Here is an 18,334-nt window from a genome sequence, read left to right as displayed (position 1 = left end):
TTGATTTTGTTCAGCATGTCTCTCTTCGTGTGTCTATTTTCAACCACCTTAATCACAGCTGCAGATCACAGAGCTGACTGCTTTTCAAACCCAGACATGAGGCAGTTTCTATCTGAATAGACTTTGTTCTAAGAAATCACAATAAGATCCAGAGTTTTGTGCACTGAGGAGAAATACATTTCTTGTTTGCTATGGAATTGCATTCATCCTAGCTTTCCTTCTCTTTCAGTTTCCAATCAGCACACCCTTAAGGCACAGTGTCTTAAGCTCAGATCAAGAATCTTTGTGTAGACTAAACCATTTATACCTAAACATTCTCAAACACTTCTTCCATACCACCCAGAACTGCCTATCCCCCCAGCTCCTTATATTCATCATTCACAGATATCTGTACTTTGGAGAGCACTTGCAAAGAGAATCTGAATTAATTTCTAGAACAGATGAACTAAAACACATTGAGTATCTGTGTGGACATCTGTATTCAGAATTAAAGCAGCCCTAATTCAATTTAACTTTCTTCACTTTCAAAGTGAATTAAAGTAAATGTAATTGAGGCTATTTAAATTCTGATTAAGAGTCTTGACATCTGCCACAAGGGAAGCTATATTAACCACAGGGAGTTAATTCACCACCATAAGTGTGAAAACAGAACCAACTGCATAACAAGAAAGCCACAGAAGAAGGAAATCATTAGTCTCTGAATTGTAATAATCACTACAGTGTATGATAAATGCATATTTAATTTGGGAAGCAATATTCTTGCATGTTGAAAAGGTAAGTAGTATTATCTTGCATTAAAGAACAATCCTAAAAACATTTCCAGGTTTTTTTTTTTCATTATGTAACAGAATTACAATTGTGTCAGAACTCAAAATAACTTGTTTAAACAAGAGAAATGAAGTCTCATAGCTGTAAATGCAACAGCAACCAAATTTTCCTTGCTAACTCATAGCTCATGCCTGTCCATCTTTATGGAAGCATCATAGAAAACGACCCCAGTTTAAAAACTGTATCACAAAAAAAGTGTATCATGGTGTTTTTCTTTTCCCTATCAATTTGATGGTTAATTGATTTCAGAACAAGAAAGCTCTTGCTGCCTTGATGTTGCACATGTTCGAAGTCACATCTGTGAACAGCTCTATGTTTATTGGTGATAAGAGGCTTGTGGATGTCCTTGAAAAATGTCATTGTTTCAACCCAGATTAAGAGTGCTGTACCTATATTTATCAGAACTTCTTCCCGTAGTGTTGGTGAAGATGCACATGCTATGTATAATTGTAAAATCTGTTTCTTCATAATCTGCTTTTATTATATAACAAGAGTGCCTGAATAAAGAATACTGCTTCAAAGCAGCAAAAGGCTGCCTAAGAGCAAAAGAAGATAGCAGTAGCAAAGGGAATAGGTACCTTCTTTAGACTGTTACACAAGCTAGCAGCTCTTTCCTTTTTTCTGCAGATATGCAAAGTCCTTGTAATCTTTGGAAAGGTTTTCAATGTCCAAGTCCTAAACTGTGCTGTTAGGTATTCAGACAGGAGGGGCATATATGTTTCTAGAAAGAAGTAACCAGGAAAGCCGTGACCTTCCCCCGATGAAATCTTTGACCTGTTCTGGACCAGTAATCACTAAAGCTCTCTTTTGTGTTACATACACACATTTTTTCTAACTTAATCTTCTAAAACTTTACAAGGATTAATGCTTGCTCCTCCCTGTACACCTCATCCCGACAGCTGGATCTCCAGTGGAAATTTCTCTAGTTTATCATAGTGATGCTGTACATGAGAATATGGGTTTTGGCCATGAAATTTGCTCCTACTTCCTTCCTTCTATGAGGTAAGTCCATTAGAGCTGCACAGTAGAATTAGGGGTAATTTCATACATTTTACATGAGATTTCAGTAGAAGCCTGAAGGCTTTATCTTGGTCCTCCTGCAGAATTGCTTGTCAGAAAGACAATAAAGACACATGGAAAAGTAGCTCACATTGATGGCAACTTTTAGGATAGGATACTGCAAGCTCTGCACCAGTTCTCCTTGTCTACCCCATGTAAACAATATGATCCTGCCTGCACACTACTCCCTTTTATGAATTCCCTAACATAGTTCAGCATTATTTCCAGATAGCACTGAAATCTTCAAATTTGTTATCCTGTTTCAATTACCTTTTACTAACAATCAGAATTTTGAAATATTGCTTGAAATAACAGTACCAAAAAGTTGGCTAGAACAGTGGGAAAAAAAATTCCTATCTGAAACCAAAACGCTTCATCCTGAAATCCCTTCAGCAGCCCCACTCACACTAAGAGAGAAAAAGATGCTATCATCTATTTCAGAAATATTTTTTTTTCTTAAAAAATGCTTGTTTACAAAAGGGGAAAAATCCCAAAATGCACAAACACACACACAAAAAAAAAAAAAAAAAAAAAAAAAGAAGTGGAAAAAAAAATAAAAATAAAAATAAAGGGACATAAATATGTAAAGGATACAAGACCTTCCTACCTCATCCCCAGAACTTTCCAGAGCAAACTAAAAATATGATTTTAATGATACCGTTGTAGGAATCAGTTTTCCTACATGGAGTTTCTTGCCTGACAAAGTGATCAAGGCCTCAGACTCTGGTAACTCACAGAGAAATAATATGTGAGGAAAATATAATTTTAATGTCTTCTACCAAAAATAATGCCCAGCTGTGCCCTTTATACCAGCATTTATTAGTTCATTACTTCCAGATAATAGGGAAGTAGCTTTGCTGTGTGGTCGAAAGTGAAGTAGACTGGAGTAGCGAGTTCAAAAGTGACAGAAAAAAAGAATTCCAATAACTCAACTGAGAAGCTTACTGGAAAAGTGGGACTGAAGATCTAAATGCAGGAGGTGGATGATTCAGTAATGAATGGAAGGCTCATTTTGACAGCTTGGGCTGCCATCCAAGCTAATTTGTTTCCAGGCCTTCAGTTTGCCAACTGAAGTGGCTGAGAAATAATAGGCCCCCAAAAATATTTCTAAGGGAACACAATGCCCATTATCACTGAAGGAGAAAGAATCTGCACAATTCAAAGAGGAAAAAGAAATTTGAGATCTGCCAACTTTGGCCAGTTCCAAATGACACAGGAAGGAGCAGTTACAATGTAGTGAAAGGGAAGACGTACGCTATTGTTAAATAAATTCAAAGTAAAAGTCATCATAAAAAAATAGACACAATAAATAGAAGGATGTTTCTTTCACAGAGAGGTGATTCTATAGCTAAGCCCATGCGAGCAGCCTACGATAAAGAAAAGAATTTGGGGTATAGGAAAAAATGAATAAGAAATTGGTAAAGAGAAATAGATCATAACAAAATGAGAAATAATGAGACTACCTCTTTATATTTGACTTGGTCATCAAAGAAAACTTTTTATATAAAACTGCCTGGATAATTTATAAACATCAGAGATTTAATTATCTCCTCCACGCAAAGACGGTGTGGTTCCCACTCAAGTCGACAGCAGCACGAAATGTTTTCTGATTATCACAGAGGTTAAGCCTGGGCTTAATTTTCCTTCCAGTCAGTCACACTAAAGACACATCTACACAGGGCACAATTTAGAAATCCTCAACTTACCAGCAAGATCACATGGCGTAGCACCGAGTTTAACAGCGCAGGACAAGAAATGCAACAGCCGCATTCTGCCAACAGGTCAGGCCAGACAGATGCAAACAGTCCTGATGAATGGGAGCTGTGTGTCCATAGCCACACTCGAAACACCTCCACGGCCACTCTGTGTTTTCATACCCTCTCAGATTTATTAAGATGACAGCTTATCTAGAAGAGAGAAAAAATACGCAAGATTTGATGAACATTTTCAAAAAGCAGAACAAGAAATTTTGAAGTACTGAGAAAACATTTGCTGTCAATAATAAATACTTATGAATGCTCTTTTTCACCACATTTTTAAGAGAAGTCTGGACATGGGTAGCCTAAACGTTATTAAAATATTTTTAACATTTTTATGAGAACACATTAAAAATAGTCATTGTTTGTAAAAATATTTCCTTATTATAATGCTTTTTCTGTCTAAGAGCACAAAATTGCAGATTTTTTGAACAGTGGTAACACATCTGCTTCAAGATAAGCTCAGGAAAACACTGAATTACCTGCTAGCCTTCACCTTAGGTTTACCTGACTTTTAGCAACTGGAAAAACTTGCCCTTCTCTCTTGATACACACTTGTTGCTACAAATACCTTCCTTTTTTGCCATCACAAAAGCAAACTAACATTTTGCTAAGATACTTGTCAGCCTTTTGGATGATGCCCTCTCAGCGAAGGGAATCACAGAATTACAGAATGGCCCAGGGAGGGCCCTGGAAGGGACCTCAAGGATCATGAATCTCCAACCCCCCCACCCACCACAGGCAGGGCCACAATCTATCACTGAAGGTTATTTTTTCTACTACTACAATTGTACTACCAGGCTACTTAATTAAATGGGCATTCAAAGCTAACGTGTCCCCTTAGGGTATAGCTAAATTGCAATGGGAAGGTATGACTGCAACATATTCAGGCATACCCTGCAGAGTTTTCATCTCATGAGAATCAGTAGCAACAATGCTACAACTGAGCTGACTTCAGTGCAGGCTGTTCCACGGCTCACATACTCACACAACTGTTTCACTTCTTTATTTTTATAATAACAACCAGATTAAAATTAGCTACCTTAGAATCAAGGCCAGCACTGAACTCGTCAAATGTTTGAGAAGATAAGGAGTCCCTTCCCTTCCCAATTACCCAGTGATCTTTTACCTAACTTAATTTCAGTCTTCATAACTGCCCTGCTGCTTGCCCCTAAAGCCAATAGTGTTTCCATGTGCTCATTTGCAGCAAAGGTGCGCTATTAATTCACTGTCATACCTTGCGGTGCTTTCATGTCAGTTGGTTTCATGGGTGGTCACCTCTCCAAGGCAGAGCCCAAGGGTTTATTCAATACCTTGCAAATTGATTCTTCCTCATGAGAGGATACTGGCGGGATGCCACTGCAACAGAAATAACCATGTTTCCGGAGGTGAGATTGTTTTCCTTTACTCAATAAGCTGCATCTTTACAATACCCTGCTACTGGTAAAAGTATTTAATGAAATTAACATTTCAACAGAATTCTGACAAGGCAGAATGTTTTGCTGATAGATGAACAGTATCCTGACACACTTAAAAAGATTAATATTTGTGAATTTTGACATAACTACTGATTTCCTCAACAGATTTAAAGTCGAAGTTTATCTTCATGTTAATCCAATTTCATGCCTAGAACAGAGCAAGCATAACAGAATGTCTTTAGTAACCTTCTGATATCATTAATTATTGCTACATTGGGAGTTACAGCATGGAACAAACAGGTTTTTAAAAGGAAATCATTTGTCTCTCAGCAGGGAGACTCAACAGTTTTATTTCCTCCAACACCAAGCTGCATTCAAGTAATCTTGTTTCATGGTGATCTTCCCTGGACAACCCCTAAGTCAATGGTGAAATCCCATCTATTTTGTCCCTGGATTGGTCAAATGTGCTGCCCGTAAGGGGAGGTGTCTATTTCCTCTCCTAATTATGTAGGAAGGGTTTTCTATATGTTAAGGCCATGCTTTCCCCAAGCTGTGGGCATTTGGTCAGGTTTCCTGGTGATTTTCCACAAAAGGAAATCCCCTAACTCATTAAAAAAAAAAAAATAGATTAATTGACCGGTTCAGTAACAAGCTGCCCCAGGACCCAATAAACTTTACAAAGGGTACATTCCAATTACGACTGGGCTCAGCATGAACCTGATAAGTAAGCCAGCATAATCTTTCTTCAGCATAAAGGATTTTCTTTTTCCTATTTCCCCCCCCCCCCAGTTTAACTCCTTCTCAGCACTTGTGGACTGAGTAACTTCATACTTCTCCTTTTCGTGTCAATGTGAATCCTACCGAATAATTCCCAGCAATGTGATCTATTAAGTTCAGTAAAAACAACCAACAGTCTACAGTCACTTTCTTTGCATTGCTGCAGCCTTGAAAGGAACAGCTACAGCCTTCTTCCACACTTTGCCTGGTGTCATTAAGTGAATCCAGATCTCAGACCAGGAGTGAGAAGAAGGAAAGTGATCTCACAGTATACACATCTGGTGGAGCAATTGGAGCTGCTTGCTTGCAAAGTACAGCTGTAAGCCTGCTTTCACTATGTCAGAGGGTCGGGAAGGATGCAGGGTTTTTCAGTAACAAGCATGATTTTAACAGCAGGAGAAGGAAATATGAGGCAGACGTCAAGCTAGAGAGACAAAAACAAAAGGTATTGGCTATAAAACATTTGTTTTATATTCTCGCATGTTAGACTTCCACAGCAGTAGAAAATCCAGACACTTTAGAATGAGAACCAGAGCCTGAGGTACTCCTGAACCTTTTGTATCCAACTTGCACTATGGCACAGTCTAGAGAAGAGACTAGTATTTAGTAATATGTAAATATCATGTGTGAGGGGGCTGGTTAGCCACAAAGAAGAGTTTCCAGCTCTAGGTCTTTTCAGTAGTTCCCCACCTGAGGCTAAAAGCTCCTTGTGGATACATAAGACAGTGCTCTTCAGCTCTATCCCCTCTGCCTAAAAGGAATATTGCAGAAGTTCAGGCTCCAAACATAGGGTTATCCTCGGATAGAGACCATGTGAGCACACTGGAAGTGCCTGAAGGTGGCTCAAGCATTCATTAGGCATCTCCTCCAGAGACAGAAGCAGAGGTCCCATGAACTGCAACTGCCCTGCAGAACCCCCAGGCTCAGCTTCTGCTACACAGCCTGGCTTGGGTGCTGAACCCCAGCTCTTTCACTGAATTGAACACTGCCAATTCAAGTCTGTATTCAAAGAGGCTTATTTAGAAAACAATCACTGGTTAGCTGGCTAATCTCTGTAGAGCACATTTACACACCTGCCTGCTAGTTACTGCTACTTTTAAGACACAAGAATGCACAGACATTTGTACAGGAGACACAAACTGTTTGGATTTATATCTGCTTCTGCTCAGATTTAGAATATCATTTTCATACATTTATTACGCCTAGCCTGTGCTGTATTGCTTACAGGAACAAGAATAGCTATAATTATTGTTGTCAATCAAAGTTTCTCTGAAGTCCTCAGCTTTAGTGTTTCAATAACTCATTTTTACCAGTGGCAAATGTCTTCAACAAACACTAGAGCCTAATTTGCAGTTTGGTTCCCTTGTCACTTTCTGAGTCATCTTGGTGGAATGCTGTGAGGCAAGAGATTCATTTTAGGACTTTTTTCATCTTCACTTTCCTTACATCTGAGAGCTGTTAAGAAGTTTGTTTTCAATAGCTCAGACATATCCACGGTGTACCACAGGTACCGAAGGTGCAATGAAATACAAAGTTTATTCTACTTCAGTACAAGAATACCTGATATACTGTTCCAAAGTCAGCCCTAGCACCTGCAGGTGCAGTTGGCATTGGTTTCACTGGAATTACAGTTGCTTAGTACTGGTGCTGGATTTAGCTGCTTAGAAGCAAACTCCTCCATATTACATAGGGCTCAACAGTGACTGCATACCCTGTGGTGAAAATCAGAAGTAATTCCTCCAATGATGTGCAAACCTCAAGGTAAACATCACCCTCCCAAAATAGCTGAAGTGCAAAAAATAAATGTGATACAATGCTGATGGATTTATAGGTAACACAGTTTCCTCCTCAGATTCTTAATCAGGTGTCATTGAGAGGCACTAATATAATTAGAGATGAGATATGGATTAATAGGAAGAAAATATCATAACCTCACTCTCATAATAGAGCAGTCCATACACTGCACTTAGCTGCAAACTGCACCATTCTTCTGGTAGCATGACATTTGCTAAAGAAAAAGCCTGTTGATAATTCTCTATAGTCCTATATAGCACTCTGCCATGGCTGCTCTTCAAAAGGCCATATTTATCCCCTGGGAAATATAGCTGTATTAATATGACATTTTGTCACAAATTAATCTTAAACGGGGTAATATTTTTGACACCGAGTTGAAACTGGAACTAAAAGGCAGTTCAGGTGGTTAAAGTGGCAATATGCTGTAGCAGACTTATGTTCCCTGAGATAATACTGTTATGGTGTAAGTACCATTGCACTGGGATGTACCAATACGGACAACTGTGCAAGTCTTTCTTCATTTTAACAACGGACATACAGGATCACTGGCCTTCTACTCTTTATTACAGTTGGTAGTACAGCATTGCCCATGATCCCAAGTATCAGAGCCTATGATGACAGGTGCAGTACAGAATAACAAACCTTGTGTTCAGAAAAGCAGCCAAGACAAGTAATTAGCACCTCATCTACCTTTATGATGAGATGTACTGTAGAAAAGTAGACAGACGGTTCAACAAAGATTAAAAAAAAAAACCTAATTTCTCATTAAAGCGATTAAAAGTGGCCTGGTCTGGTTTTTTAATTGATGTCCCATGGCACAAGTCAGACATGACGAAAGGGATTCTCTGTGATGTACTCTCTTTCCTGCTGTGGAAGTTCCCAGGCTTCGTAGAGTTCATCAATGCCAGGCTAATTAACACAATGTAATAGTGCCACTTACACCCATTTCCCAATTCATTTGCACATAGCTTCCACTTCTACAGAAATCAGGGTAAATTCATCGTACAGATTTCCACAGGAGTTGACCCCATTATACAAAGGAATGCTGTTAACCTTTTCTATTCCTTTCCACCAAACAGTGTGATGCTGATGGTCACCAAACATGACTGGTGATTTAGTGTACCGAAATATCACCTTACAGGTCCTTCAATGTACATCTCATCTCTTATTCACCCATTGCATGTCAGCTGGTTTTAATGGCATCATTTTTATTACGATTAATATCTCCTCCAGAGCTGTTTAATTCCTTCCAGAACCTGAATGCTGCAACTAGCGGCCATCCAAATATATTTGTGTTATGAAACAATTAAATATCTACATTTCTGATTAATAACTATCTCTGATATGTGACGTGAAGCCCACTGACCACTAGTGATCCTTAAAGATCTATGGCATTTGTTTGCAAGAGCAGAGGGTATTATAAACTCCTGGATCTTGGCCTTATTCCAGTTGGGATAATTAAATTTTACCACACTAAAATTCCCCCTGCAGTTTCAGTTGGAGAACTCCTGTTCTTCACTTCCTGTTTTAACAACCAGCCTGAAGTGTTGCTTGAGCTGAATTGCCAACACGTTCCATCCCTGAGCTGGGGAAGGGGACTCAGCCCATGGGTACACATTCTGCCAAATGCTTTGGGACTCATTAGGAAGGAGGTGTAGAACATGTGACCTAGAAAACCATAAAAACATAGCTCCAACCTCAGTGTTACTGCAGATTGATCGCTATGCTCATGTGCTGCTGGATTTTTATTCTGGCAGAGGCAATCAACATGAAATGTCTGAGTATCTATCAGTGCTGCCCTGAAACTCCCCAGGATGGACGAAGAGATTTTGCTGGTGAGCATTTTATCAACTGCTCAAGCAAGTGTAAGAATCAATCCAGCTGAGATTTAAACTTCAGGACTTTCTATGCCTGAGTAATCACTTAGTTACACCGAGCTTTCGCAAGTTTTAGATAACAAATTGATTTTCTAGGAATACGCAGTAAATATAAGTACTCCTAATTTCCTTATTGGGGAACACCAGAAAATATTGATCTGAGCAGTGTTTCTTACTTAAGCAGGGAATTCTGTTTATTGGTTCTGCTGAGCTGCTTCCTCTTTCTATATGCTAAGAATATAATCTGTCTGTAGGGAGGCAGTGAGGGGTTGCAGGGCACCATTTTCATGTCCTAGGAAGCAAGTCTGTAACTCTGTCAAGGGGGGAAATCCATGCATTTAAAGGTTGATTTGACTAATTTTCTTATGAAAAGCATTTCTGGGCAATCTAAGTCTGGAACTCAGAAATTGCAGTGACTGAACAAACCAATCCACTGAACTATTAAAGAAGCCTTGAAAGTACTATTTCTGTATTCATTTGAGAGCAAACAGACAAAATTCTTTCCTCTGAATTCTTCCAGCTTAGCGTAAGTAAGAAAGATGATACACTGTAGATTCTGTTGCTCCAGGCAACTGATGAGGAACATCTTTGATGTGCTTTGATTAATGCAGACTTCTTTGATTCAGTGATATTTGGTTCCAGTTCTACTTAAAAAATAAAAAATCCTTACTACCACAGGGAAAAATGTTAAGGATACTTGCTTGGAAAACACTTGGGCTTATGTTAAGAGTTCTAATTCAAGATCGGAAAGTTTTGTCACCTCTACTGTTCTTTCTCCTTTTAACTGGTCTCCTTAGCTGCAAACATAACATGAGGTATATTATCACCACGTAGCACATCTTTTAGAATAATAGAAAAACAGGAATGAAAGGGACTTGTAGAGATTATCTATTCTCTCCCAAACCACCTGAACTGTTTCTATCAAACATTCCCTGCCAGATCTCATACTGCCCTGGAATGATCTGGGTATTTGGGGATTTGACCATTTCACCACCTGCAGCTTCAGACAGAAAGATGTTGTCAGGAAACATAAGGCCTCCTGAGAAACGTAAATTCCATAGTTTACTACAGAAGTGTCTGCATAAAAATGAGTACAAACCACTTCCTTAGCGTTTGCTTAAAAATGGGAATGGATGTTTTATCCAGATAACATGGAAGGGATTTGGTGGAAGTCAGAACAGTCAGAAACTAGCAGGATGCCCTGGGTATTTCACAACTTCGGGAATTTATCATTAATTTCAAGTCTGGTAGTTTTTGATTAATCAGGCCTGGACATAATACCAAGCTGCTTTAATCTGATGTCCAGCTAACAGAAAAAGCCAGAAACAGTAGCACAGAAAGGACCATCTATCATGTTTCATCAACAGGGCAGGCATCCTCAGACTCAGTCCAAGAGAACTCCCACTTGTTTCTAAACAAACTATTCAAAGACTGCATTTTTTCCTGAATGGATCAGTATAGCTCATAGGCTTAGGGATATTCTGGAATGAGTCAATGGCCTTTTTAAACCACTCTGAGTTAATATCAGTCTACACTGCAATATGTATCTCGATAGTTGTTTAAGTGATTTTTTTTTTATTATTATTTTTTAAGAAATGTGAATTCCCCAGCGCCCCACTTTGGTAGCTTAAAGATTGTAGGAGGTCAAAAAAAATAGGTCATTGAAAATAACATTGCAACAAGAAATTAATTGCAAAGAACGTTTAATATGACAGGGGACTACATAAAATCCTATTATATTTCTCCACTATCCTACTCAGTAGTCTGTACTACTGCTATACTCAAAGGCCAGGGCAGTCTCCCAGGGTAAATTGCTACATTAGTTTGACATTTCTGGCTCCAATTAACCTTATATTTGAGCTATTTTCTGAGGGTTTTTTTTTTTTTTAATCTGTGATAAGGTTATGTTTTTCTATTAGAGTTTCAATTGCTTAATGGCCTGTTCCTGATGCCAATCCCTCTTTATACACACCCTAGGTAAGAAAAATAGGCCGTACTTTGACAATACATTACCTGCAGCAGCAGGACCAGCTTAGGGTATTCCGAACTCTTCCTGCTTGTCCCTGAGCTCACAGGGCAACGCAGTCCCCCACTTTGCACCCACTGGGCTAAGTGCTGCACTGCATTACAGGAACTAATGAGGCTTCAGAAGCTTGCCAAAACACCAATCTTATTAAGTTTGTGAAGGAACAAAAAGAACAGGGAAGGAAAACAAAACAGTATCCTGTTATTGACATTAAGGGCATTGCATCAAATCACACGTTGCATTCTGCAGTTAGCCCAGCTGTAAATGCTAAGGAGATCACGATGGCAAGTACTGAGAGGGTGCTTAACCGGACAAAAGTCAGTGAAGATATCAAAGCTAAATCACAGCTGTTGTAGATCTGGACTGATTACATTTCATGTATAGCAGCACAGAGATTTGGAAACGAAACACAGCATGAACCCACTACTGTGGGCTGTGTGGTGCCAAGTCCTGCTCTCTTTTCTCAGGCTTTAAGGTGCAATTGCACTACACTCCTGATACAGTGCCATGCTACTATGAGGGAGGGAGACTGTCCCATTCAATCTATTCCTAGGTATGCCTTTCATTCGCATGCTTAGAGATCATGCAAGAACAGCACAAGCTGGATCACATAGGGCTTCCATATGCAAATTAACTTTGATTAAGAAATAAACAAGATTTATATCCTTCTGATTTCTATATTTAATAAAAATAACATGGAAATGAGCAATGCAAATGATTTTCCACACAAGAAAAGAGCAGTGCTAAGACCTTGCTTATACCTTAAACATGCGGTATAAGTCTTGGTTTGCAACTAGCTGGCAAACAGTTTGCTCCCAGTATGAAATATTCAAAACACCAAATTCAAGCTACATGACCTATTCTTTAGCAGAACAGTCAGTTCTAATGCTTTAATTGCAATTCAGACAAAACATTCTTATGTTTACGAATGCAAATTCATTAGCCACAAACAATTGAGAAAAATAAAAGAGCCTTTTGAAACTTTCCCAATGTCGTCTGTTTACTAGAAGGATTCCAGAAGAGGGTTACTTGGAAAATGCAACATCTTAAATGGTTTTTTTTTTCATATTAATATATTTCTATATAATAGCTAGAAAGAATAACAGCTAGATTTTGCAGATCCACTCAGCCCCAGTATTAGGTGAGTGGTATTAATACTGCACAAAGCATCGCAGAGACAACTACAGAAGTGCGAGAGCTGAGATATGGTTGGCAAGGAAACCACAATTTACAATAGCTTGGATTTTCATATGCAGAACCTACCACACTGTAATGTTAATTATGTACAGCAAAGCAACGCTTCGCTTCTGAAGTCAAGTCACTCCACTGACAATCACATGAACCAAACTAAGCAAATATTGTGTACTTCCATCATGATGCAGAATTTATCTGATAGAGCCAATGGAAGTAAATGGCAAAATCTGCTTTTATTCAGTGGACAAACATCAGCACCTTGGGATTTATTTTACTTATTTTAATCCATTCTTAATACCATTTATGATCCAAAACTAAACGCTATCGTGTAATCTGTATTATGTAATGCAGTCCTTTATTAAAAACAAACAATGATCTAATTTTGGAAACACAGAAAATAATCATGGCTAAGATTTTCAAAGCACTGATATTTTAGTTGGGCAACTTAAAAGGCAGTGGTACAGTATTTGAGAACATGGGAGCTCTTGAAATCACTTAACAAAAATAAGGACACTTATTCAGGTGCCTAAAGAAAGTTACAGTTCGATGTGAAATTTTAGTATCCATCAAAACATCCGGACACAAAAGTGATATTCCTGAACTACGAAAAACATTCACCTCAAATCTGAGAGCTTGCTCAGGATCTTATTAAAATTAGGCACATGCAGAGATAATGAACTCCAAAAAAACCCATTATTGAGACCTGACTCACAAGTGTGACCCAGAGCCCAGCAGAGACGTCCAGACTCAGAGCAGACATGGGGCAAATTTCAGCTCAAGCTGGTGACAGCAATTGGCTGTTGCTCTCTCCCTTCTTCTCAGCACCTCAAAGGACTCAAATCCCCAAATGTGAAAGATCCTATTTGAAGAAACCCTCCCAGAACAGTCCTAATGCATTCTGAACCTAGCAGTGAGATACAGATCCTCATAGTGGACCTAAGGTCAGGGCAGACCTAGCCCTGCTCACCAGAGCTGGCCCTTATGCAGTCGGCCAATTCTCATTGTAAACACTGGGCGAGCAACACTTCATCCATCTGGAGGTTACCAGCATATCATTTATTTATTGTCTTGTCTAAAAATTACCTTTAGAAATATAAATGCTAATTTCACCATAAAAAAAGATTGCAGAGATTCAGGCTGGGGGATGTTTTCTACATTCATTAATGCAAAATCAACTGTTCTGTTTTTCAGGAGCTGAGGATCAAGGACTGTCTTTTACATAATTAAAACTCTGAAATGTTAATATTATCTTCCCAGCACAAGATTTGGAATTCAGGAAACACCTCTCTGAGTATTAATTGTGCAGAATAATATGGCTGTCCATCTGTATGATCTGTTCATCCTTTGATGTTTAAATTGATCCTAGTATTCTGGAGACAGCTTCTGCAGAACTGATTTCCTTGTCTTTATTTTAGCTAGGTTCATTCAAAGGGCAAAATATCTAAGCATTCAGCTTTTGACCCTACTAGCAAATATTTAATGTATGAATTAAACTGGACAGGGCTTTGCCAGAAGCTCTCTTCATGTTTTATTTCTGAAGCTATTTTTACCAACATTTAATCGCTTAAATGTAAGGAGATAAAGACATCTCTGACAAACTGTGTTTATTGAGCTAAATGCAATCAAGGAAAGCCCTTTTATTTTTTTATAATGGGTTCAGTGCGCTTTGCATCTCTGGCTTTATTCTGAACACAATGTTACAATCCAAGAGGATGATACAGTAGTTAATATTACCACTAAATAAATGCACAAGTGGATGGACACAGAAGGCAAATTGACAAAGAGATGGATAGAAGAACTGAAAACTGCCTTTAATAGGCTCCCATGAAAAAAAACAGTGGTGTACAATGCACAATCTTCAGTTACTCTCTTGCCCTTTCCATGTCTATTTACAAGGGACCGTTCTGTAAAAACCATCAGCAAACAAACAACAGCCAGGCACCTGATTAAAGGTCAAGCCAGCACCAACAAAGCTCAAATTAAAAGGCAACCCCCAAATTTTCACTCCCTCTCCCCAGCCGTACCAACAAGTAAGCGATAGAGACCAGTAGCCTTAAATATTCTGGATATTAACGGTCATCTTTGAGATGAGTAGCACGAGGAGGAAAGCAGCAAGGAGGAGAAGGTTTTAAGAACAAATAGCCCAAACTTGGAAAGAGTAGCAGCAGAACGTGAGAATGACAAAATCGGGCCAGTGACAGGTGGAAAGGGCATTAGGAGAGAACATGATCAAGTAATTAGCAGGTGGAAGTGGCAGTTAAGGGTCAAAATCAATCTGTCAAGGGACAGCAGGGAGAGATTACCATTGCAACCAGCTCCTGATTGACCAGTGCAGAAGGAGGTCCACAGACTGCTGGGAAGAAATTGCTGCCAAACATTTGTCCCAGCTCTATTCTAGCTGCAACATCCTTCAGCCCAAAATTGCACTGCATGTTCAAAATTGCTGTTTCTGCTGCAATTGCTCCTTTCTGGTGGGAAAAGAGGACTTCCACTTTGTTCCCAATATGCAAAAGCTGAACATATCCAACAGAGAGACAGGCATTGCCCAAACTAATTCCAGTAAAGAAACTATTTCAATGCAAGTGTTCAAACATAATGGCCTTTTCACATCATTAACGTCTTGGATCCTTAATTTTTTTGTTTGAACTTCTTTTTATGAGCACTTGTCATAGAATGTGGAACAAGCAACACAATACACAGATCCTTAGACTCGTGGGAGATTTTTCTCCCCAGTGAGATGAGGGGAATTTGTACACTTTTCTGATTTCAACAACACAACTGAGTCTCTGTCCTTCTGAAAAATCCACCCTTTGATGTTCAGTTCCACTCTCAAGTGCTGGAGAAAGCGCTGCAGAACACATTTCTTGCCTTTATTTTAGTGAGGTTCATTCAGAGGTCAAATATCCAAGTATTCAGCTTCTGACCCTAGTTAATCTGACTAGCAGGAAAACTGTCTGTAGCGAAGTGACAGAATGGCAAGTGCAGAGACAAACTTCCCTACCAAGTGTCCTACAGGACAGACTGTTGTCAAATTTCCATTTGCCATCAGGGAAAGCATAGCTGTAGCAAGTGAAGCCCTCCACCATGGTCCAGTCACCCCTTGCTGCCCCTGCAGAGGTCAATAATAATGGTGATTTTTGTCATGGGATAGTGATCTGTAATTTAAGTGGGGGCATTCATCATTCAGAAGTCACAGTCGAACAAGCTGCTCAGTGATGACCCCAGGGCACTCTCAGTCACAAAACCAGACTCAAATAGTGAGCTGGGGATATAAATGCTCATGTTTAGAGACAAGTGTTTACATTCTCTCTCTCACTACTTCTATTGTTTAATAGATGGGTTGAGACCTCATATGATGCCCTTCAAGAGTCTATAAAAACTTACATGAGCTTCAGCAACCCAAAGTAAAAAAAGGACTCTATTAATTAGTCAACACTGATGATCTGCTCACATTCATCATAAACAGACCAAAAAAAAAAAAGATGTGTCTCAGGCAAGACTCTTCAAGGAAGCTAGGATTTTTAATGGAGGAGCACTATAAGTAGTAAGACACTCAGAATATTTCGTGGCCAGCGCAGCGTACATAGGACATCTTTTAATAGATCATCAGGCATCTTTATGACTGTCTGGATACCATGCCCATCTAATTACCTACTGGAAAAATTCTATCCATCATCTACTGTCTACCTCCAATGCAAACAATATTACTGTCCGCTCCAGTTTCTCAGTCAGAGCAGACTGCCAGGAACAGTAGCAATAATGACATCCCCTTCTGTCCTCACAGGAACTGAGCACAGAAATATAGCTGCTGGTATTCTTCTGCATGCTTTTGCCAGGTCCGTTGCCAGGCTCTAGCTGGAAGACAGACTGGAACCAGAGATGGCTTCATAAAGAAAAAGTAAAAAATGGAAAAGACCCGCAACAACCAGATGTGCCCAATAATCAAGAAAGAAAACCCTTCCTCTCATGTGCTGTAAGAAACTTTCAGCATTTTGTGACAACCAGCTTTAGTAAAAATATATAATTCAGGATTTTGATCCTGCTCTGATTCTTATCCTTTGAGTCATCTATGCTTTGGTATCCACAGCCTAACGAGAGATGACATTACTTTCCCATGCCTTGGTGGTTTTGTGAGGTTTAACCCTTATTAACATTTGCAAAGGAGATTGGGACCATTGAATGTTAGGCTGAAGAGAATTTTCAAAGCTTTCTTACTTGAGAAAAAAAATGGGAAAAAAATATCCCAGCTAGGGGTAGAAGACTCTGTTCCCCATCTTGATGTGGCAGCATTCAGATGTTTGCAACCAGTTTAACCCTGCTCTGTTAGGCTGTTCTCTGGCTCAGCTGGCTCTGAACAATCATGCTCTGCAATCACCTCTTTTCATACCCATTACAAAAGGTGAGCAATACTTATTGGTTCAAGCAGGGCCAAGGGCTGACATTAAGCAAATTTCAAGGGTTATTTGAAGTTAATTGAGTTTAATCATGTAATGATTTTATAATTAGTCATAGTTCCCACTCTAGCACTGAAAAAGTCACACTTAAGAATTATTTAAAAGAAAATTAAAACCAATTTAGAACAAGCGAAAGGAAGCCACATCCATGATTGGTGGGACTGGGTGAGGTGATCACAAGGTGCTGGCTAAATGCACTAACTGCTTCAGTGCGCTCAACCTCTGCCTTTAAGTGCAGCGAGCTGAAGTCCCAGCTGGGGATTTGCACTAAAGCTAAGGACAGCAGTAAGTTTCCAAATGTTAGTTATGCTGACTTCGTGGTATTTCTCACTAGCAATGAGTTGGGTGGATCCTGCCCCAAGGGGAAAGAAACTTCAGAGTTTTTCCACCTCACTGGAGCCAGGTCCACCTAGCTGGTTCAAAGGCAGGCAAAGGCCAGGAGATCCGAACTTGTCAGTGGAAAATTATAACCCTCAGTTATATATGGGAAGGTAAATCCTGCAAAGATAGTTATTCTCAAAATTCAAGCTGGTGAATTTGAAATGTTATTTAAAAAAAAAAAAAATCATGTGAAATTGGCATGTACAACAATAAATGAGTTGTAAACAATATTAACATCAATGAGTTCAGTGAAGTGCTGACAACAAAGCACCACCTATTATATCCTCAGCTCTGCAATGCATTCAGGACAAGTAGAACACAACACCTCAAAAAGGAATGCTGGATATGTGCTTAGGGATAAGGGGCTTACAGAACATACAACCATCTACCTGCTTGGTAATTAGAACCTGTGCTCCTCACTTTCTCTTAATCTCAAGGAGCCACATGACATTAAAATACAGCATATAAATCACGTGGATCTGCTGTGGGTTAAAGCATGTGCAAGTTTCTCTTGAGAGTGAAGGCAACATGCAAACCAGCTCTGAATCTATATATACCATGAAAATCCAGCCTCTGACACAAAGCCATTATACTCCTAGGAAGAGAAAACAAGATGCTTCCAGAGAATAATATCCTTGGGTATGGCTCCCACCAAAGCTGTTCCAAGGTGCTGAAATAAATGGCGGTACTGGACCCACCTACAGTTGAGATTTTGGGGGTTAAGGAATGTGTGGGCCCATGTCTCCCCTCCAACCTGGCTCTTTCCACT

The 18,334-nt window shown here is 39.3% G+C and overlaps 1 protein-coding gene across 1 annotated transcript in view; it reads right to left on the bottom strand.

The window, feature by feature from the left end:
* The window catches only part of LOC125698371 (protein FAM169B-like), a 262,140-nt gene that overhangs the window by 194,133 nt on the left and 49,673 nt on the right, over positions 1-18,334 (bottom strand). The window contains exons 11-12 of the mRNA XM_048956594.1: positions 4,882-5,003; positions 3,594-3,794 (exon numbers count right to left, since the gene is read on the bottom strand). The gene's annotated coding sequence lies outside the window, so the exon portion shown is untranslated. The remainder of the gene's footprint in view (positions 1-3,593; positions 3,795-4,881; positions 5,004-18,334) is intronic.

The sequence above is a fragment of the Lagopus muta genome, chromosome 10 (assembly GCF_023343835.1).
Source record: "Lagopus muta isolate bLagMut1 chromosome 10, bLagMut1 primary, whole genome shotgun sequence".
In the NCBI taxonomy this organism is placed as follows: Eukaryota; Metazoa; Chordata; class Aves; order Galliformes; family Phasianidae; genus Lagopus; species Lagopus muta.
The sequence above is the reverse complement of the archived record's forward strand: the minus strand, read 5'-3'. Positions and strand labels throughout refer to the sequence as shown.